At 44.5% G+C, this 24,487-nt stretch overlaps 1 protein-coding gene across 1 annotated transcript in view; it reads left to right on the top strand.

Annotated features, from left to right (window-relative positions):
- syn3 (synapsin III) overlaps positions 1-24,487 on the top strand; it is a gene marked incomplete at its 3' end in the record, with an annotated part of 160,974 nt that overhangs the window by 104,513 nt on the left and 31,974 nt on the right. The window lies entirely within an intron of this gene.

The raw sequence follows: 24,487 nt of genomic DNA, 5'->3' as shown, positions 1-24,487 counted from the left end.
TCGCTGCATCTTCTCATTAGCATATTGTTGAGTCACTCAGCCGTTACGGTTCGGTGTTAAGATAAACAAACTGCAAGCTGTCATGGAAGATGTTTGTGGACTTTTTTTTAAATTTGGCATAAACACAACTTTGGAAGTTTGTATTTGAGAATGGGTTGTGGGCAGGGGCGGATTTAGGATTGTAGGAGATCCGGGGCTTAGCCCAGATAGGTGCCCGCGATAGCGGGCAAGGATTTTTTTTTACTTCAACACCACAACCTTTAACTTTGTATTTTATTTTTTTATTATTTTTTAAACAAACATATAAACAAACATGACAACACACGATAAGATATACAAGCATTAATTGTCAGGGCACATCCAATGAGATCACATTTTAGTTAGTTGTCTTATATAAGATATACCCCTAATACCTGTTATCTAAAAAAACCTACACACATATGCTCAGCTCGAACCCCCCCCTCCCGGACCCCACCTTGAGAAGTACCTCCACTATCCCTCGCACCTAACCAGACACTACCATTATAAGCTAGCTTTTATTCTCTCCACCACTTCTAACCACATTGACATTTTGGATTCATTGAGACCCAGAATTCTTGCTGTAGATATTTCATGGTAAATTACATCGAGATATGTAAGAAACCAAACTTTACGGCACATTTTTTCCGGTTGAAACCAGCGTGATGCGATCAGCTTTTTGGCTACTGTGATACCCGATAAAACCAATCTCTTTAGCTGTGGATTCACTGCAAACTCAAAAACATCATTCAATAATAATACCGAGGGGTGTACAGGTATATTCCAAGATACGAGTTTTGATATTTGTTGGGTCACATCTTTCCAGAATGCCTTAACTGGTGAGCAGTCCCAATACATGTGCATAAATGTCCCTTCGTCCCCATTTGCACATTGGGTGCATTTGGAATCTTGTTTAAGCCCCATTCGGCACAGTCTTATAGGAGTCAAGTATGTCCTGTGAATATAGTTAAGATTGATTTGTTGATGATCCGGGTTCCTTGATGTAAGTCGGACATTTGCCCAGGCTCCTTGCCAATCAAAGTCATTTTCCAGGTCTGGTATATCCCTCCTCCAGACAGAGTCAAGTTGGAGGGTTTCATACGAGGACGTTAGTAATTGATGATAAAATTCTGAAACAAAACCTCTCGATGTCTCTCTTGCGTAGAAGAATTTGTGGTATCTGTGGTGTTCAATTGGTCTGTCTAATGGAACACTGTGAGACTTCAAACATAGCTCTAACTGTTTGTGAAAAAGCCATGTGGACTTGGTGAGATTAAATTTTTTGCGTATTTCTTTATCACTACAAAAACCCTGTTTGTTAAAAACATCCCCTAATGAGTGTATGCCTTGCTCTTCCCATATAGGGAATCTTATAGGTCGTTTTCCAATTAAGAGTGCATTGTTATTGAATAAGGGAGTATGATTGTGCCAAGATTGTGCCACAACCTTTAACTTATACCACCACCTTAAAGCGGACAAAAGGCACTAGAGAACACTTAAATTCACACCCTTTAATTAATGAAGCAAACTATAATAATTAATAATAATAATAATAATAATAATAATAATAATAATAATAATAATAATAATAATAATAATAATAATAATAATAATAATAATAATAATAATAATAATAATAATAATAATAATAATAATAATAATAATAATAATACACTGTGTTTGTATAGCACCTTTCATACAAGAATTGCAGCTCAAAGTGCTTCACAGCAGTACAAAAAGACAGGCATAAAATGAGCACAACATTGGCAGATCAAGAGCAATGCATAAAGTGCAGACATAAAGCATAAAATAGATATCAGTAAAATAGACAAAGTCAAGGTAAGACATAGAACATTAAATCACATCGTTTTTCATATTAGGATCTAAGATCTAGGGTTAACTCGCCGAACGTTGAGCGCCAGGACCCCCGAAAACCAGAGTATAGTTGGGTTTTCATCGTTGTTTTTTTTATTCGATATTTCCATTGATAAAGACATGCCGGCAGCCTGTGTTATCACGGGGGATGGGTCTGAGATCTCAAAAGTCCAATACCGCCGCCTAACACCTTGCGGCCGCTATTGCACTCCATTTGAAACGATGTGGCTTGGTGTCTGTCATTTTGGAAATGACACCAGACCACACTGAAACTACACTCATATTCACGACGGTATAAAACGGAAATGTATGGATGGAAAAATGATCTGTTTTTTGCATCTTGACCCGAAGAAACTCAATGACAATCGACTATATTATTAGATCCATAGCTATAATATATAATATAGCTTTAGGCCTGCAAACACAGCCACGTATCCCCATGTTAAAAGGCGCTGGCCTTTCAACAGTAACAGTAAACAGCGCCATCTGGCGCTGAAAGTGTTAATATGCGTCTTTGTTTACGGTTTGATTATCACTGATACAAAGTAAAATAGTGCAGTGCAATAAAATAGTTAGTAAAATAGAATAAAATAATGCAATAGTGCATTGCAATAAAATAGTTATCATCGTATTTTTTCGGGAGGCCGGTAAGGAGTGCATTACAGTAGTCGAGTCGGCTTGAGATAAAGGCATGGATCTGGTTTTCAGCGTCCTTTTGATTTATTTTTTGAAAATAGATTTGGGGCTTTTCAGAAAACATTCAGGGCTTGAGCCCAAGTAGCCACCCCCTAGCCCCGCCCCTGGTTGTTGGATTTAGCACCGTATTCCACTGTTCTCCATCACAGAGCTAATCCTTTCAGATGTACGTTTCTTTCTGGAACGGCTTCTCAGAATTTAGTTGTAGAATTCTAAAGCCAAAACACGTTTCATGCTTCTTGCGCTCTGTATGGCCTCCGTCAACGCCTCCGTCATTCCAGAGGCTACGTTCACACTGCAGGCCTTAGTGCTCAATTTTGATTGATCGCTCGGATCCGATTCTTTTGTTTGGCTGTGTTCACATTCTTTTTTTAATGTGGCCAAGATCAGATTCCAGTGTGAACTGGTCGCGATCCTGAACTGACCCGCATGCGCAAATGAACAAAAACGATGATGGACACTGGTTTCATTTATAAAATACGTTTATGTGCAGTGGAGGCCAGCAAATTCATGAGCAGATGATAATGGGGACGAGGAGGAGGTGAAAAAGAGCCATTTCTACTTTCAAGATGCTTTCAAACATGGACCCGTTATATGATACGTCTCCTCAAGTTTTGCTTGTACATATCACCCCAAATACTTATAAGGTAAAACACCTCACTGTCCCTCCACTGAACACCTACATCACAGCTGTTTTCCATGTTTGTATCAGGTTTGTATTCACCGAGTGACTCCCGCCAGAGCAGAATTGTGTCGAATGTCAATCTAGACTAGTGATGTAAAAGTTGCATGAATTCCGATGAATGTTCAGACTGAGGTCACCTTGGGTGTCTTGAAAGGCACCCGCAAATAAAATGTATATATATATATTATTTAGGGCTGTCAGTTTATTGCGTTAATTAGATTAATTAATTACACAGCAAATTATCTCGTTATGAAAATTAACTAAAAATTAATTAAACATTTAAGAAAATATATATATATATTATAATCATTATTATAATAAATGTTTTCATTCATTCCATAAGAACGTAGAATAAACATTTAATTTTTTTTTTTTTTTAATGGTCCATTTGCATGTTCTTGGTAGCCTATCTGATTCTAGGGACATCTATGGATCTCAGGGAATGTATTCCCAGTGTCAGAAATACTGTGTCTGTTACTAGGCTTGAGTAAATTGTAATGAACCAAATGAGAATATCAATTCAATTATTATTATTTATTTATTTTTGACTGTGAATAACACCATGCAAAAATTTACCAGAGCTGGAAAAACCAAACAAGTAAATAAAGGGAAGATGGTTAAACAGAAGGTTTTGTAGATACAGTACTGAATTCTGCCATCCGGACACATGCAATTTGAAATATGATTATAGAATATAAAATATCAGGCCTAAAATGGTTATGCGATTAAAATGCGATTAATTAGATTAATTAATTACAAATCCTGTAATTAATTAGATAAATGTTTTTAATCACCTGACAGCACTAATATTATTATTGCAAAAAGTCAGACCTGTATCTGATTTAAGAACATAATGAAAGTCGCATGAATTCTGACATGACTGTTCAGACTGAGGTCACATAGCAAAAGTGGCCTAAATCAGAATAGAAAAGATCAGATTCCACGTGATTTGTGCTGTTCACACTGTTGTGGAATAAACCCAGAACTAAGTTATTGCGATCAGAGTGTTCTGTCACCATAGCAACAACAATCACTGCCAACGTGGTCTGAGGTGCTCTGCGCCCGGACCATGTACTACGAGCATAGTCACGCAAATGAGCAATATCACCGCTGATGCCGTGTGGACTGCACAGACCACAAGAAGCATGACACACGTTTGAAGGTTTCAATGGCCAGTAGCCGTTGTGACATCATCGATAGAATGTTAAGTTCTCAAAATTCTAATCAAATTTATGAGATATAATACATCAAAGGGTGATGGCAGATAAACAGGGAACTGTAGGACTTTGATCTAAAGCTCTATCCTCATTTATAGTAATAAATAATGCACTTACTAGGATTTTCTGAAATGAGGAGGGGTAAATTCAACCACAAACACATTTCCTGGAATAAGCATGTCATTTACTGGCTGAGTCTGCAAGGCCGTCAATGCCAGCCTGATGGAACGATAACTATGGAAACTCAACCACTAAATTACACATACCTGCTTATTCCACGCATGTGTAGCTAGTTGAGTCTCCATGGTCAAAAATCGTAGTGGATCTGACACCGTGGCTACATTTTCTTTAAATTTATTTATCCTTTATTTATCCAGGAATGTCCCATTGAGATACAAGATCTCTTCTTCCAGGGAGTCCTGACTAACACGGTACACAACAAGTTTCAACATAAAACAGGGCATTAAACAAAAAACATATAATTCAAATATAAATACAGAAGGTCATTTGTGCAGTGGCAAGGAGCATAATCACATCAACAATAGCATCAGGTAAAACAGTTACATGTTTCGTGAAGGGCTAATCGTAGCATACCTTTAAAAGCATTTACAGTAGGAAGTGCCTCTAGACAAAGTTTTACTTACAGCGTATTCCATAAAAAGGGAGCATAGTGAGAGAATGCAGCTTTACCAAGCTCTGACTGCATCAAAGGAACATTTAAAAGCATCCCATTTGCTGCTCGTCTGGTATTAAAAAAGCAAGTATAAAAGGACAGAAGTCTGGAGATATATAAGGGCAGCTACCTAGCAATGACTTAAGGATAAAAATCAACATGTGTGATTGTCTCCTTTGGTACAGAGAGGACCATCCTAAGGACTGCTACAGAGTGCAGTGGTGGGTGCGAGAGCCTGCACCCGCTACAAAACGTATGGCAGTATGGTACGCAGAATCCAGCTTTTTAAGCAGGGAGGAAGGAGCATGCATATAGATCACATCGCCATAGTCTAATACAGACACAAAGGAACTCTGCACAATTCTCTCTTCATGGGTAGAGCTCTGGACTCATGATCGGAAGATCACCGGTTCGAGCCCCGATCAAGGCCGTTGTTGGAAAGTGGTGTTGTTGTCCAGCAGGGAGTGCTCTGTCCTCTGGACTTGATAGGGACACCGTACAGATGCGAGTGCCATCCTTCGGAACGTATTCGGTCGTTAAAGAACCCAGTGCGCCTATTGCATAGAGAGTTGGTGGTTCCCCGATGTTCCTGGACAAATTCCCAATCAGGTCTCTAACATCAAGGTCACCTAATCATCCCGCCCCCTTAACACTTTCCGTGCCAGCCATGCGGTGCCCCGGAACCCTGTTGCGTGCCACCACCCACTTCAATGATAGAGCTCTCATATTTGCGAACGCATAAACTATATCTTAAATTATGGCTATGTGTCTAATATGGCGGTCGCTTATCAATGACTTGTTTGCAGTCAACATTGTCGAAACGGATTGTTTTTTAATCGGTTCATTTCCGTGTTATACCATTTTGAGAAACGCTCGTTTTATGAAAGTTCCAGAAGAAAATAAAGATTCTGTGATAAACGCCCTTTACTGGAATACACTAGAATACACAAAAAACGTTGTAATTTTTCTGCCTATTTATGAATCGATTATCGATAGTATATGTGTACTTATGCACACTATAGAAGCGGGCTGAAAAACCGATTATCCATTTCCTGATCAGCATTCAGCACACACACACACACACGCACACACACATAGGGCCCACGTTGATATATCTGTGAAAAAAGCTCTAATTATCCCAAGACTGGTAAAATAGATTCCTTACCTCAGATCAGATGTTCTCCAAAAAGATTATTCCAATTCCTGATCGCCATTCCAAATATCGATCGCGTTTATTGATCCAACGCTGGGTACTGGAAACACACATTATCCACTGTTCTGGTGGTCGGCAATGACTTTGATCGTCTCGGGTTACTTGTCTGACAAGTAAAATGCGGAAGCAGGATTTTTTTTTCTTCATGCATTTCATTCAATCCAATCCAAAGGGGTGCAGTACCATCCGGAAAGACGATAGGGGACGGTATTTTCCCAATTGAGTTCAGAGAGAGTTCCAGTGGTAACATGAGGCTAGATTGATGAAATATGAATGGAAATCGATAATAAAAAAAAAACAATATCTCTCGTCGTTGGCACTGAACAGTTGGCATGAACTAACGAGAAATCTCGTCGTTGGCACTCAAAGTGTTAACTGTCTGATATCAATCGCTGTCTCCTGAGCCGTTCAGACCATTGTGTAGTGTGATGTGTAGCCTGGCGCCAGTGTATGGCAGCCATTGAGCCTGCGTGGCCCCAGGTTTGGTGCTTCACAGTGGTGTGGTGAAGGAGGCAATTTCCACCCTACATTGTAAAGCACTTTGAGAGTGTCTAGAAAAGCACCATATAAATACAATGATCGTCATTCATCTGTAAATGTGACGTCAGAATCCTTAACCTTCTGCCTGTTTTCCCTTTCACTTTCACACAATATCCCGTGTTGTTCACGTCTGTCCGTTTGGATTCATGGCAAGTAATCTCTTTTCTTCACTGCGATCCCTAGACTGAGTCGTCGTAGCTCCCCTCTCCCCAAAAGGTCACGTTACTCTCATTCGGCTCATAACCACACTCGCCGCCTCATCTCTGCTTGGCCTTTTCCGAGACATAACACCAGGAAAACCCATGGAAAATGGGAATGCGACGTCTCTTTCCCTCTTAGGCCGAGAGGAATGTGGAGCGTGGAACGTTTTTGGAGGAGCGGCTCTCGCCCAATAGCCCCGTATGTCTCATCGATGCTGCTAGGGCCTCTTTCCTATTTTTTCCCCCGAGCTGAAATGTAGGTTAGTGAATTGATTATTGCTAATAGGCCCAGTCCGCGTTCCCTGTTACAGCTCGACCGCAGAAGAGACGCTGGACTGAAATAGCTCCCCTCTGGTTGAGTTCTGGACATCTACTTAACAGTGGGGGGGGGGGGGGGGGGACCTCTGTGTTTACCTAAAATAAATAGACTGGAATGAAGCCGTGGTTATGTGCTGTTTTTAAATCATATTGGTTAACCATCTGTGATATCAACCACCTGCAAGTTCATAAAGGCTCTCAGAGCAGCAGAAATGGACTTCACTAAGAAGAATCCCTCCTGAGTTGATGCAGTTTAGCTCTAAAAACCCGCTTTGATCTATCTATCTATCTATCTATCTATCTATCTATCTATCTATCTATCTATCTATCTATCTATCTATCTATCTATCTATCTATCTATCTATCTATCTATCTATCTATCTATCTATCTATCTATCTATCTATCTATCTATCTATCTATCTATCTATGAATGAATTAATAATGACTTTATTTAACAGATTGCAGAATGGCTCAATACACACAATTGTTAAGGGGATGCAGACCAGAGAAAGTCGTTTGTCTTGTTTACATCATTTCATTTCATTTCAAACCTTTATTTATACTTGTGAAAGCACTGAGGTTTCCCTCATTTACAGTGATGACGAGTTAACAAAGGACACAAATATCATAACAGTTATTAATTACAATGAATTACAATTACTACAATGATGGATTAAAAACAATTACATGATTCAGTACATAGGTCAAGTGCAATGCCTTTAAACTCCATGAATGACGGGAATGCTCCGAGCTTTAGAGTCTGTTGCAGGGTATTCCATGTGTATGGAGCATCGTAGGAGAAGGCAGACTTTCCAAGCTCAGACCGAACTCGAGGCACCCTGAGCACAAGCCGATCATTCAAACGAGTTTGGTAGGTGACAGCACTCCAGACCAACAAAGATGTAATATAAGGTGGAAGTTTGCCAATAATTGCTTTGTAGATAAAAAGATACCCATGATAACTACGTTGCAACGAGAGAGATGGCCAGCCTACCCTCTCATACAAAAGACAATGGTGAGTATCATATTTGTCACCCGTAATAAATCTTAGGGCGGAGTGGTAGGCAGAATCCAAAGGCCTTAATGTAGACGCAGACGCATGCCTGTAAATGACATCACCATAGTCCAATATTGACAAAAAAACAGCCTGTACAATTATTTTCCTACAGAACATAGGAAAACTAGCGTGGTTACGGTACAAGAAACCAATCTTTTGCCGTAATTTTGTAGCTAGGTTATCTATATGGAATTTAAAAGAAAGTTTATCATCCAGCCATATACCAAGATATTTATACTCACTAACTCTTTCAATATACAAACCATTTGCTGTTGTTAGGTGTAGCATGTCATAATCTATAACCCTGGCTCTAGAAAACATCATAGACTTGGTTTTACTAGCATTAAGCACTAACTTGAGCTTAGCTAGAGCATTTTGGAGAGTGTCAAACGCAAGCTGCAGGTTCACAATAGCTTCCTGAACAGTATCCGCAATGCAGTAGACAACTGTATCATCCGCATAAAGATGAGCCTGACAACCTGCTAGTGCTGAAAGACTAGAAACAATATCATTAATATAGATTGTAAAGAGGACCGGCCCCAATATCGAACCCTGTGGTACACCCTTAGACAATGGCAGGAAATCAGATTGAAAGTTACCTGAATTCACAGATTGACACCTTGAAGATAAATAGTCCTGAAACCAAGCACAAGCGGCTTTATCCAGGCCAATGCTAGCTAGACTATTCAAAAGCAAGTGATGGTCTACTGTATCAAACGCCTTTGAGAGGTCTACAAAGAGAACTGCACAATGCTTCCCATTGTCCAGGGCTGAAATAATGTCATTAGTGACCAAAGTAACAGCTGTAATAGTACTATGATTTGCTCTGAAACCTGATTGGTGAGTACTTAGCACTGAGCAACTTGAGAAAAAGGTTTTTAATTGGTTGTTTACCAAGGTCTCCAGTGCTTTGGCTAGGCATGATAGTTTGGAGATAGGACGATAGTTATCCATCTTATCCCTATCCCCCCCTTTATGCAAGGGGAGCACCTTGGCAGATTTCCAAACTTGCAGGACTATGCCAGATGCAATAGAAAGGTTAAAGATGTGTGACAATGGCTCACAAATGACAGGGGCTGCCAGTTTTCTAAAAAAATAGTCTAAATTGTCCACACCAGTAGAACACTTAGGGTCTATGGATTGCAGGATATTGAGAGTTTCACTAGATGAAAATGGCTGGAAGGAAAATGTAGGTACACACGAGGCATGATCGAAGATTGGGCTAGGGTCAGAGTCAACATCCAGTAGAGCCAGCCCAGTAGACAACCTGTCAAATAAGGACCCAGCCTCAATGAAGTGTTTATTGAAAGCAAGACAAATTTCCTGAGGATCCGAGATTTTACAATCAGCCACATTAATACACAATGGCAATGTAGCAGGGTTATTTTTTGACAGGTTTACTGCACCCCAGAATTTAGCTGGGTTAGAGTAGGAATTCGAGACTAAGTCTAAAAAGTAATCAGATTTAGCCTTCCTCACAGCTGCAGTAGTTCTATTTCTAAGTTGTCTGAAGGAAAGCCAGTCTTGCGTATCCTCAGTGCGTCTAGCACGTGACCACGCAGAGTTCCGCTCAGAAAATAATGTTGACAGCTCACTTGAGAACCACGGTGCCACCCTATCCTTAATCCTAGTCCTTTTATAAGGAGCATGTTTATCTACAAAGCAATTAAATGTCTTTATAAAAGAATCCAGTGCAGCTTGCACATTATCAGACCCTGCTAAACATAGACTATTATTAGTAGCAATGTCCTCCAAAAAGGTTTGGGGGTTAAAGATTTTAAGATATCTCCTTTGAACAATACGCAGTCTTGATTTCAGCAGCTTTGTGGATCTAACACAGACCGTAGGACAATGATCACTAATGCCTAAATCAAAAACACCACTAGCAGAGATCCTGTCACATCTGTTAGAAAATATCAAGTCAATGAGAGTGGATTTAGCATGATCTTTAGGGTTTGGTCTAGTGCTCTCAGTAATCAACTGAGTAAGGCAGAGGATACCACTCACCTCCTTCAGGTAACTAGAAGCAGCATTTCGCCAGTCCAAGTTAAAATCACCCAGCACTAGCATCTCTGAATTAGAATATAATGACAGTATATCCATAATTCTATCAGTAGCACTAGCCTCAGCTTTGGGAGGCCTATAGACACCAATCAAAACTAAAGAGTTACAAGGCCCCAAATCAACCTTCAGCACAAGTAATTCGAAACACTTTGGAACTGTGATGGTATGCAATACTGAAACAGACAAACAGGATTTTACATACATTGCAACCCCACCCCCTCTGCCAGCTCTGTCGCTTCTATATAAATTATACTGCTGTAAAGCTGCAGATGAGTCATCGTCAGATTTTTTTAACCAGGTTTCCGATAAAACCAGAACATCAGGATCAGCCTGAGATACTAAAATGTTCAGATGGTCTAACTTATATTGTTGAAGGAGGCTTCGTATGTTTAAATGGTTTATGCCAAGCCCTTTCCTATCCTTGAACCCAGATGGGCTGTTCAGACTAACTGTGGCAGAGACTGTATCATTAGGTACAGAGGTTATGGGAACAGGAACCTGAGACAAGGGGTGTACATATCTCTCATTTTTAAGATCCACCAGGTTACTCCTGACCACACCCCTCTCTTCTACATAACTGCGCCTACCACGCGACAAACCATCACATACAACAGAGATATTTTTAGGAGTAGGTCCATCAATAGGGCTTTGATCCGCCTGATCCCTGGGAGTGGCTTTAAAAACATGGACACAAGGAACTATGAGATGGATCGGACTCACCCCATTTCAGGCCACATCCACTGTTCTATGTTTCCGGACCAGTTCCCTACTCCCACTCACTGCGGATCTCAGAGCCATGTCCATACCCATGGAGAGCAGCCGGGCTCCATTCCAGTTGGGATGCAGGCCATCCCTAGCAAAGAACTCCGGACGTCTCCAGAAAACATAGAAATTATCTATATAGGGAATCATTAGGCAACAGTAACCCTTCAGCCAGTTATGAAGTTCACGGATCCTGCTGTACTTGCCATCCCCATACCTAGGGGAGGGAAAGGGACCAGAGATAATGCAGGATTTCTTAGATGACTGGACTGTGGAGATCAGGGCCCTAAAGTCCTCCCTCAATAACTCAGACTGTTGATACTTAATGTCATTAGACCCGGAGTGGATGATGATGGATGATGCCTGAGGATGGTCCTTAATGCGTGAAGGGAGTGCTGCCTTGATGTCCGAGACCCTGGCTCCTGGGAGGCAGTAGGTTCTGGCCCTCGGGACAGCCACATGACGCACCATTGAAGTCCCAATGACAAGCACAGAGGGAGGGGGGGGGGGGCGGTGCAGGGCTCACCATCCCTTGTGGGTCTCTGTAGAGGTTTACCATTCCGAGTGGGAGGGGGGCGCGGCTGGCGAGGGGGATCCTTCAGAGAGTGAGGCAGGGGACCCATCCACGCCTCCTGTGTGTCGGCTACAGGCGTGGTACCAGGAGCAGCAGTGAAGGATATTCCTGCATGACCAGTCTGCTGTAACACCTGCTCCCACGCCCCGGGAGAGGAGGTCGGTTTCGGTCTGGGGGTGAAGACCGGGAAACCAGGGCGCCTAGAAATGCTAGGAGTAGCTGGCAGATCCTCCTCCCGCTCCTGTGGTGGGGGGCCCAGACAGCTCCTAGCCGTAGGAGTGGGTGAGCCTGACCCCGGACGTTGCCTCTTGGCCCCTGGTGTCCGGTGGTCAAGCTCCACACTCTCCAGGATGTTGAATCTGTTGGAGAGTGAGAGAGACTCATGGGGTGGAGGGCTAAGACGAGAGTCCCAGGTTCGCCTCTTACGCCTCGACCGCACTTTAGACCAGGCCTGGGGAGGGGGGTGAGTAGGAGTGGAGTTGTAGAGCTTGAGCTTGGCTCCCTGCTTCCTGTATAGGCTCTCCCTAGAAGATCCAGCCGAACGGGGGGCGCAGGGGGGGGGGGTGCTTCTCTCAGGTCAGCCGACAAGATGGTCTCCCGATGTCTCTGCTCATCCAGATGGATGGTGGTGAGGAGGGAGACCCGCTCCAGCAAATCCTCCAACTGCTTGGCGATCTGGCAACAGCCAGTAGTGGAACACTCCAGTGGGGGACTGGTGTCTGATGTCATCCTGGAGCTGTAGGCTCAGGTAGAGCAGGCTGGAGGCCTAGTGGAGCTGGAGGTCCTCAGGTGGAGATGGAGGCCCAGTAGAGCTGGAGGCTAAGTGGAGCTGGAGGCCCGGTAGAGCTGGAAGCCCGGTAGAGCTGGAGGCCCGGTAGAGCTGGAGGCCCGGTAGAGCTGGAGGCCCAGTAGAGCTGGAGGCCCAGGGTCCCCCATTTTCAATTCATAGTGATGTCTATGTGAGGGCTGATGGAACTCTGTTCAGCACTCCCCCGTTGGGAGGCCCAATAATCAGCTCACGCACCTGAGAGTGGTTGGCAATTAGCTTGTCGGGAGACTACTAGTACTGCTGATTGCCTTCCACTCATTGCCAGGTCGTTCTGTACGTTCTGTACCACCTATCGCCGTTTCCGGGAGTAGGACATCGTATTCGCTCTCTAGACTTCCACGGGAGGATCCCAATGTTCCCACTCCAGGGCCCTCATGCATCAACGTGGACTTTGAACTTGACCTACTTCCACACGTAAGCACGGAATGTAGAACTAGCGTACGCACAGGGAAGTCAGCATTCATCACACGTGCGTACGCAGGCTCTATGCTCCTCCGTGTTGATGAATACCACTTTGTTCTACCGTCAATGCTCGTGCATGATTATCCATATATGGTCATGAAAATGAGGAAACACCCCCCATGGGATGTGAAATAATGGACCGACCCGAGCGGGACTCCGAGAAACTCCACGGAGAATTCACTGCTGTCGAACCAAGAAGACACTATCGCGTATTGTGGGATAAATAAAAGGCGGATTTGTAAACGGTGATGTCAGATATCAACGGCTCCCTAAGACCATTGCTGCAATTCTGCCTGGACAGCTCAAAATACTAATAAAGACCGTTCGTTGACCACTGTTTGGCGTTGGTTGTGTGTCATTATAACCGTGCTTGTAATATGAATGCCTTTATTAGTTGTGTTCGATTGGCTATATGATTTTTAGATGCATCTATTTTGTTGTCGGCTAATAAAGACCGCGCTGGAATATGACTGCCTTTTCCCGTGTTGTTTGATTAATACCCCATGGATTAAAGTTCTCCTCAATTTTATTCCAAATCGCGATGGATCTCCCGTCAATTTTCTACCTGCTGCATATGATTTCTAGAGGCATACTACAATCTATTTTGACGTCAGTATTGGGTAGCCTATATAAACAATATAATACGAGAGCATATACAAGAACAATGAATCTCACTGCATGTATGATAGCCTGCCTTTCAATACATGAACTTGAATCCCATCATATACATAGTCTGTCCACTATAGTGTCATTGCAATGCGTTTTCTATTCTTTCTTATACAGTAAAAAGGGGGAAGAACACTATATTAATATGACTTGTATTCTGCTTACAGCTTCGAAGTTCCACTTGTTTCGTTTAACGTAAAGCCTTTTAAATATAATCAAAACGTTCCCGTGTTTCTGCGGTCTGCGCAGAATAATAACGAGTTGAGCTTTATGATTTATGATGAATTGAAAATGGGGGACCCTGATGTAAACAAGACGAAAGTTGGTCTGCATCCCCAATTAACAATTGTATGTACTGAGCTGTACTGTACTGTACCCATTCTGCAATCTGTTAATAAACTTTTCAATCAATCAAGCTACGCGGAGCGCAGTCAGTCAGTAGCCTACACCCCGTATATTCCGATAACGCTATATAAACCATGCTGCATTCATTCTGAGAGAAAGATCTATTATTCCAAATGCTATTTATAGGGTTTTGACCATAATTACACTACTGTTGCTATTTTACAATGAACTATAATGAACTACGGTTCGTACAGAACGTGCCAGTGTTATTATGCACAGAAGCTCATTTCCTTGTTGTAATAATATATTCTACCACTGGGCGCTAGGTACGCCAGGTCTGAAAAGTGCGTAGATGTACGCACAAAGTCAAGTTCAAGTTGAAGTTGATGAATCCCACTCTTTGCTTAGAAATGATCGTACGCACGGGGTAAGCACAGATCTGTGCGTAGAACACGTTGATGCATGAGGGCCCAGATGTTGTGCCATTCTACATTGCTACCATCTACCGCCGCGTCTCTGGGGTGAGACGTCGTGCCAGCTACTTCCCTACTCCCTCTTCATGGACCTCGTTCCTGGGGTGAGGCCTCGTCATCGCTCTCTATTGTTCCACGGGAGGATGACCGTGTTCTCACTCCATTCCCCTTGGACCCCCTGTTGCTGCGTTGCCTGTCGGCAGCGTTCTGGTCGGGAAGATGCCAGTGTTCTGAAGATATTCCTGTGTACCTTTTTTGTTCTGCCTTTAAAGGCACAGTGCTGCATTTTTGTGTTCATGGACTTTAGTGTTATTTCACCCTTAAAGGGTCAGTGCCACTTTTTTGTGTATAATAAATCATGCCCTTGTTTTGGCTAACTCTGATTACCTGTCTGTGTCGTGCAATTGGGGTTGCATACAATCTTTAACAGTCTATCTATATGTCTGTCAGTCAATCAGTGGATACATAGATAGATTGATTCCCTTAATTCAATAAGGCAAAATATAACATGCATTGTTCTATATGCCCGAAGCAAGCATTACATATTTATATGTAATTATCAAGGATTGTGGATATTATTGGGACATTATTAACTAGGACAGGAATCGCAAGTTACAGCAACAGCACTGTGACATAGAACATTGTACAAAGTACTGCTGTTACTGTAACAACACAAACCTGAAAGCGTTACTGCTTGTACAGTGTTTTCAAACTTAATGTAAGTATAATTTAAGCACTGGTGTGATTTTCCATGGGCTTTTAAACGTGTCGCATTTTCCCTGTAGGTTGCAATACATCAGGAAGATTGGGGGAGTAACGCTTCCTCTTCCTCCTGGCCCCACTTAGCCAGTCTCGACAGGTGGCTTGGCCGTCGGAACAAGCCATCATCAAACACATCTCCATCACTAGGCTCATAGTGTTCCCAGGAAGCGTCCACCCTGGAAACTTCCCGAAGAAGAATAAGTCCTGTTTTCCAGACAGATGTTTCCCTCGTAGAAATACGGGGGATCATAATGGAAGCCAGATGAGCCTGACAGTAATTACCACGGCCCATTAAGATGGCCTTTACTGGGTACAACATGATATGCAGCCAGCATCTGAATCTCAGTTTTGGTGCGGCTGGTAGCACAGTGTTTACCATAACCATTTCAAACTGTGTTCTGGGAACTGTGTGTAATGCTGGTGTCGCCAGGCTCGATGGAACTAGTTACTGGAAGGGGGCGCTTTAAAAGGAATTTGGGGAAGGGGGGCTGGGGGTTTTCACTCTGGCCAGCGCTGTCCAACACGGCGGTGCTGAATGCAGTAGACTGAGCCATGAATGAGACCCGAGGCTTTAATCACACGCCACACACAATGCATGTGTCGCCATCAGCGATGTGTTCTAGCCACTGCCACTCTTTGTCAGACATCGCCTTGAACCGCTAGCTACATTTTACCCCGCTTGGTAAAGCTACAGAAGTGGCCTAATGTAAACCACACCTTAGTGAACATATCAATAAGCTACACATCACCACAATACTGTTCATCACACCAGAGAGACTAAGATAAGAGAGGGAGCTGAAGGAAGTTTAGCTCAAGATAGACCCCCACTTCCAACGTGTCACTCAGTGGCATGTTGAGGAATGTCTGTAAAAGTTTAATTGAGTCTTTTGGCTCATCCACTAAAGGTTTCTTCTTCAAATCACATACGGTAAACTATTCAATTTACTACAATTTCAGTAGCATACTTGTATGTTCCATGAAAGTAAATTCACGCTACGTCATACGTTTAAAAAGGAGCATGTGGATAACTAAAATAATTATTGTTTGAAAGTAGGGATTTTTTTTTTGTCAGATCACTTTCATGTTTCATATTTTAAATTCAGAATCACATGGGTGCTCCTTTGTTAGCTATGTTAATGTGGCATTTCACAATTTATAGATCACATATAGCATCTCCCAAAAAGCTTCCTAAGTGTTTCAAATGGTATATATATATAATAATACAATTGATTTAGCATAGCTAATAAATACTATGATGACAATTTCTACTTCCAGTGTCTCAAAATCCAAAACACTGATGCAAGCCCTTTTTTAGGATGGACTGAAGTGTCTGAAAGAATCCCATAGACTTATTAAAATGGGTGGAGTATCCCTTTAGGCGTTCGGACTAGATCAGTCACAATTGAAACGGAACCGGTTCATCAATGAAATGTATTTCAGATGTTCCACCAGTTCCTTCTGTGATGCTTCAAAGTCAAAAGTTCAGCCACTGTTTTACAGTGAAGCACAATGTTTTAAATGTACGCAGCACTTCTCAAAGACGCCGCTGCGTCCACTCCGGCCAGGTGTGTGAGCACAGTTAGTGATTTTTGCGCCGCCCCGTTGGACTGCTAACTTAATCTGTGGGCAGCGTTTGATGTGGACGGGCTCTCTCTCTCTTTGGTCCCGGTGCCAGCTGGGTCCGGGTCCCACTGCTCCCATACTAGTCTGCGCGGGCCTCTTGATGTGGCAGCTTTCAGAGGCCATAATAAAAATTAAGGGATCATAAATGCAGGATGGATGCACCATGTGTTGGGTTGGATGACTGATTTAACCCCTTCCGTTTCAGAACCAAAGGGCCTACAATGACATTGCATCCCGAAAACGGGCTTCTCTCTTGGCTGGTGGAGGTGATGTGTACCATAACTTGACCCATGATCTTGTCATGGCTTGGCCAGACATCCCTACGAACACAGGTGGCAGTGTTCGTGGGTGGAAAGCCAGTGGGGTTTATTACTCGTGGTCGTTGCAACAGCAAGTCCTACTGGCCTGTTCAGCAGGGAGGGGATCTGGGGGAGACGGCGTGAACCTCTGCACGCGTTACGCTCTCATAGTGAAACTCCTCGCTGTCAGGTGAAAAAAAAGCGGCTGGTGACTCCACATGTATCAGAGGAGGCATGTGGTGAGTCTACACCCTCCCCAGACCGGCAGTAGGGCAGCGCAACAACTAGGAGGGAATTGTCATGACGCCCCTCGAAAAAAGTGAGGTCAAACTCCTGGGTCAAGCCACATGTAGAGGATCACTGTGTGTGTGTGTTTCCAAGTGAGGTTGAAAGATGGTTGGGAAGTTTTGTTTGAAATGATTAGAATAGACGTAATCATCCAAAGATGGCGATCATAGCAACTCATTGGTGACCGTCTACAACTTTGTTAGTTCTATAGCTCTAATTGTGAACATCACCAGAGGCATTGTGCTCTGGCACTAGTGTTCAACCGTGTGCAATAGTAGTGTACCGGTGTACTGCTTGTGCCCGTATAGGGGTCTGAGCGCGGAGAAATAAATCGGCCTTAATTGCATTGTAATCATTTGCTTTAATCAAATTCCAATTGAATAGGAATGAGTCTTTTGTTTTCGCAGGAATGAAAGAGAGGAGCAGTATTTTGACTTCCATCTCACATCCACATCGTGACAAGTGGTTACAGATGCACTGGCACATGCGCTTGTTGGGAGAGAGGGGGGGGGGGGGTTGACGGGATGACTCATGGACTCAGTAGCCCCTCTCCAATATTTCCAACCACCGTCTTTGTGGGACGTGGAAGATTTCTTTCCCTTTCAGGGCTCCGGAAGAAAAATGGTCTCAGGTGACTGTCGGTAACGTAACGCGTTGCCTATATCTGCGTCTGTTACGACGGTCGGTCTGACTGCAGCGTCACTCTGGGGGACGAACTGCTGGGCGACGGCAGGGCGTCACGGAATGTCACGCGGAGGTGTTTTGAGGTTAGGGAAACAGTGATTCACCCCAGACACCGGCCTGAAGGATCTTTTTGTCTGACTCACTTTACACACACAACCCCTTACTAGGCATATATAATTTTCAGTGTTTTGGCCCGGAGGATGGGCTTCCCTGAAGTATGCCAGTATTCCATCGCGTTCCAGACCCCGACCGTCTAGCGCGTTTACTGTAAATGAAGGCGGCCTGTGTGTTATGAAACTCAACCTAGACTGGTGAAATCACCCCACCGTGTAATTAGCCTTTTCTGTATGTTTTTCTTAATGACTTTACCATGCCGGACCTCAATCTGTGCCGGGAAACAAAAGACCTAATGGTCCTCGCGCAGCTGCGACGAAATGCACGGGTCGAGATTTAAATCGAATATGCCTGAGAAGAACCCATAATGGCCACGAGATTACTTTATGGACGGAAACTTGCTTTTGTTGAACAAATCTCATAAAGAACATCATTCACTGTAATACAAGGACCTGGGCCCATAAAGCCCGGTCTCCCTGTAGTGTCTGAGGGAACGGTCCACACACACACGCCCCACTTTATGACCTGCAACACCAAGTCTGTAATAACAAAAGAGTGGTTTGTGGTACTTTTAGGCACGTTTTAAGGAGAGGAAAGGGGGAGACGGGCCTCCACGTTGTGTCAACAGAGGAAAGGGGGAGACAGCCTGAGCGCTGTGTCGTCAGAGGAAAGGGGGAGACAGCCTGAGCATTGTGTCAACAGAGGAAAGGGGGAGACAAGCCTGAGTGTTGTGTCATCAGAGGAAAGGGGGAGACGTGCACTGTGTCAACAGAGGAAAGGGGGAGACACGTGTTGTGTCGTCAGAGGAAAGGGGGAGACGGGCCTGAGCGTTGTGTCAACAGAGGAAAGGGGGAGACACGTGTTGTGTCGTCAGAGGAAAGGGGGAGACGGGCCTGAGCGTTGTGTCGTCAGAGGAAAGGGGGAGAGAGCCTGAGCGTTGTGTCAACAGAGGAAAGGGGGAGAGAGCCTGAGCGTTGTGTCAACAGAGGAAAGGGGGAGACGGGCCTGAGCGTTGTGTCGTCAGAGGAAAGGGGGAGACGGGCCTGAGCGTTGTGTCAACAGAGGAAAGGGGGAGACAGCCTGAGCGCTGTGTCGTCAGAGGAAAGGGGGAGAGAGCCTGAGCGTTGTGTCAACAGAGGAAAGGGGGAGACGGGCCTGAGCATTGTGTCAACAGAGGAAAGGGGGAGACAGCCTGAGCGTTGTGTCAACAGAGGAAAGGGGGAGACAGCCTGAGCGTTGTGTCAACAGAGGAAAGGGGGAGAGACGCGTTGTGTCGTCAGAGGAAAGGGGGAGACAGCCTGAGCGTTGTGTCGTCAGAGGAAAGGGGGAGAGACGCGTTGTGTCGTCAGAGGAAAGGGGGAGACAGCGTGAGCGTTGTGTCGTCAGAGGAAAGGGGGCGAGAGAGCCTGCGCGTTGTGTCAACGTAGTGAATCAATATTAAAAGCACAATAACAGTGAGCACATGTCTCCGTTCCGACGAGTCCAGTCATCCGAGGTTGTTGTCCTTTTTTCCCTCTCTCTCTCTCTCTCTCTCTCTCTCTCTCTCTCTCTCCGGAGCGATTCAGCCCCCGGGTTTTGATTTGTTTCTCGTCGACGCTCCCTGCTGCTCCTGGAGCGGTGAGAGGATGTGGTGGTCGCCCGTTTGAGGAGCACTTGGCGCGCTGTCCATGCTGTCTCCCGTCATCGCCGCCACACTGCTGATGGGAATGCCGCCGGGGTGGGACATGTCCAGACAGAGTAGGCGGCCCGAGACCTGCCCCCCCCCCCTCTCTCTTCCCTGGGATTGACACAGACTCCCACAGGGGAAGCTGTGTGGTAGGGCGAGGGCCTTGGCCGGGCTGATGTGGCATCACTGTTTCTCGGACACACGCTAGATCTGGTGTCTCCCTGGTCACCAGACGCTGACTCATACTGTGTCTGTACCTGAACTACTAGAATCTGTTAAGCACATGATGTCCATTCGCCCACTGCATTAGGCACTAGTATGAAGTATATTAGGGGCGGGGGGGTCGCTACAGTAATATATTGCTATTATATAGCTATACGTTTTTGTGTGCCGATATTACACCGATACAGTCATTAATAATAATAAAGAAATAATATTTGCTTGACAATCCCATTTTACTGCAATAATAATAATAATAGTACATTTAATTTATATAGTGCTTTTACGGTGCTCAAAGATGCTTTACAGTGTAAACAACAAAAAACGGAACAAAACAAAACAAAAATAGATAATAGTCGAAAGCAAGAGTGAAAAGGTGTGTTTTGTCGCTGTTTTAAAGGACAGTCTGGAAGGGGCGGTCAGGTGGCGTAGCGGAGATTGCGTTCGTCACCAACACCGGAGACGCTGGATTCGCTTGTTCGAATCCAGCTCACAGCTCCGGCATTGTCACCAGCTTGGCTGGCCGTTCACACTAATACAATTGGCTGTATTAGAGGGTGGGAAAGCTGGCGGGATGGGTCCGGGTCGTTGTAAATAGCGACTCCTACAGTTCGGTCGGGGCGCCTGCTCAGCGCGGATAGGATCTAAGGGGGGTAGTGTGATCCTTCCACACGTTACACCCTCTCAGTGAGAGTCCGTGCTGCCAGGTGAAAAGAAGCGGTTGATTGGCTAGACGTGTGTCGGAGGAAGCACGTGATAGCCTCCACTCTCCCAGACAGACTGTGGGGGGTAAGTGCGCAGCGACCAGGAAGGGGATTGGGAATTGGCATAACGACTAACATTGGGATGGGAGAAAATCGGAGGAAAAAGGAGGGGGAAAAATATCAAGAAAAAAAAGAAAAAAAGGACAGTCTGGATGTGGCTGAGGAGGGCCTTTCAGAGGGAGGTGCGGCTGCAGCAAAAGACCTGATTGGAATGACGTGAACAGACTGAAAACGTTATCTTATTAGATAAAAACAGATGTATATATTGTTTTTATTGCATAATGGTAACAAAGTTTTCCGTTGGGGACATAATTAATAGTTAATAATAATCAAATTGTGGTCGGTCTGTTTTAAAGAGACACTATGCAATGTGTTGCACATTGTTTCATGTACAACTTGTCAGTTTGCACACTAAAGAATCTGATGGGCTTTCATGTCAATTGTGTGAATAAATACATAATTCCTGCTTTTTGCCTTTTTATGGGTATTTTTTCTTTTTCGGTTACACAAGATATCGTGATGTATCGTAGGTGAAGTTTCTTGCAAAATATAGATTATTGTAGTAATCGTCTATCGTGATATTATCGTTATCGAGGGTTATCGATCGTATTGTATCGTGAGTTACCCCTACAGTATATGTTGTGATTGATTAACGTTGTTGATGGTTGAGCCGAAAATCATTTAAAAAAGTCACCTCACCTCAACTTCTTTGCACCTATAAAACTGCTGCACGTCAACTCCTTAGAATAGTTCATCATCATCTGGCCTATTAGCCTTTTGTTTTTTTTATCAAGTTATCAATTGTATGACAAGATGTTCTGAATAACTGTGTCATATCACAGTTGCAGAGCTGCAGCACAATTGAAAGTGGATTATTATGAATTCACACATTAACTCCCACCTCCCAGCTGAATTATTTGTGCATTTTTACATAACGGCAACGATTACACTCCATCTCAACAGCATGTAGGCCGTCGCCACGGGGCAGGATCTCTCAGCGGAGGCGATGCCGACGCTCCTCTCGGGTTAACTTGACGTCTGATGAGTTCCCCCGCGAGATCGCATCGACAAGAGCGCTTAGAGGTTCAGTCCTGCCAACTGTCGAGAGAACGCCGGATGAAGAGACACCAGCTGTCTGACTGATCCCCTTCCTCGTAGCAGGGTTGCCGTTTTAAAGGCCCGATCCGTGATCACAGTTTTGTTTACTGAGGTAATAGAATAATAATGTGCGATAGCTAAACGTAACTGTTCCGGGACTTTTGCGGCTATAAAAGGTTTGTCTGCGTTGATAATGTTTGTAAACGGGAGTAGAACAGGCCTGTGTTTTTGAGTTGTGATGGGTTGAAAGTACCGGAGTGTGGTTTTAAGGCTGCCCTTGCACATGCGTTCTCTGGCTCGCTGCCCTTGCACACTGAGCATCTCCTATTACCTTGTTTATCTATATCGCCGGCCTCACCTGGTGTCTTTCAGGACGAGATCTTCTCCAAACATTCATGCCTGTGTCGACTTTTTCTTCTTTTTCTTTTTCATGCTGTTGTTGGACCGCGACGCTGTCATGAAAGCCTTTTATAAAAATGATGCCTCTCTCTTCCTCCCCTCCACGCATACCTCCATGTAGCGTACCTGTCAGAGAGATTCACACCTCCGGCTCTGAACCTGATGAACCGAGTCCTCGACGTACCGTGACTTTCACAAAACAACTCCGGTTGTCATCTAGCTGACGCTTTTATCCAAAGCGACTTACAAGTACAATAAGTCAGCAGGAAGCTGTACAACTCAAACTTGAGTGCTACAGACTTGAGTGCATATTAGCATAGTAGGTAGTAATATACAGTAGGCACGGTAGATTCCTTAGTAGGAGAGTGAATACTAGTGAAAGACAGTACTAGTTACTCTGTACATGCGGTACATTGTGATTCACGCTAAAAAGCCGGGACGGATCTGATCGAGGGGTCTGTTGCATAAACGCATTAAACAACATGACTGAACCGGCGGCTGGGTGGCGCAGCGGACTAAGCGCTCGTCACCAACGCAAGAGACACTGGTATCGAATCGGCTGTCAGCGTTGCCTCCGGCTTGGCCGGCCGTCAGCGGGAGGGAAGCCGGTGGGTGGGTCCGGGTCGTTGTAAACAGCGACTCCTACAGTTTGGTCAGGGCGCCTGCACAGCAAGGGAAGGATCTGGAGGGAGGTAGTGTAACCCTTCCACACGTTACACTCTCCCAGTGAGAGTCCGCGCTGCCAGGTGAAAAGAAGCAGTGGGCTGGGTACACATGTGTCAGAGGAAGCATGTGATAGTCTCCGCCCTCCCCGACCGACGGTAGGGGGTAGAGTGCGCAACGACCAGGAAGGGGATTGGGAATTGGCATAACGACTAACATTGGGAGTGGAGAAAAACGGAAAAAGAAGGGGGGAAAAGATTAAAAAAAATAAAATAAAAGAAGAAAAACAACATGACTGTATCTCTCTGAGTGCTGTTCTAAACCCGCAAAGAGGCAAAGGGTTAAGGGGAAAAGAGCTTTCCAAACACGGATGAGGCCATCGTTAGATTACAACCCCATTCCAAATCATATCAAATTATATCACTGGCAGCGTAGGAGTTTAAAGCGTTTTGAAGTCATCTGTTGATGTTCCATCCATGTGAATTACACAAACGATGAGAAATAGCATGTCTGAGGTTCAAAAACCATCCCACTGAGTCTGTGGTCATCCGCCCAACTTCCCCGAAGCCCTCGCTCTTTTGTGCTTTAAATCCAACATTCTTCAGGATCAACCTCATGCCTCCTAAACTGGGTTGCTTACCCTACAAAAGTGGTCTTGAAAAAGTGGTCCTACAAAAGGGCACAGTGAGAACCGCCACTTAGTTTGTTTTCCTCCATCAACCCAGTACAGTACAGTATTGTCTTTCCCAGCTGTGACCCGCTACACACTCAGACAGTTACACGCATTCACACCTCGTAGCTACTCTCAGGACAACCACAGTCTTCTACTTTGTTTTTTGGCTACATAGCGGTTCCACTGGAGCAGTGGTAGGTGGGTTAAGTGCCTTGCCCAAGGACACTTCAAATGGTAAATGGTGCCTTTTATATAGCAGCTTTTATCCAAAGCGCTTTGCAATTTTTGTTTCTCACATTCACCCATTCACTCACACATTCACACACCGACGGCGGAGGTCGACCACGCAAGGTGCCAACCTGCTCATCGGGAGCAATTAGGGGTTAAATGTCTTGCTCAAGGACACCTCGACAGGAGGAGCGGCAATCGAACCGGAACCTACCGATTACCAGACGACTGCTCTACCTCCTGAGCCACTGTCGGCCCAGTGGTTGTTGAGGGAGGGTGGAGCGTTCACCTCCCCACCCAGATTTGCCTGCCAGTCTGTGGATTTTAACTGGCGACCTT

This window comes from Notolepis coatsorum (genome assembly GCF_963971535.1).
Source record: "Notolepis coatsorum genome assembly, chromosome: 15".
Classification (NCBI taxonomy): domain Eukaryota; kingdom Metazoa; phylum Chordata; class Actinopteri; order Aulopiformes; family Paralepididae; genus Notolepis; species Notolepis coatsorum.
This window is presented reverse-complemented; position numbering and strand designations above follow the sequence as displayed.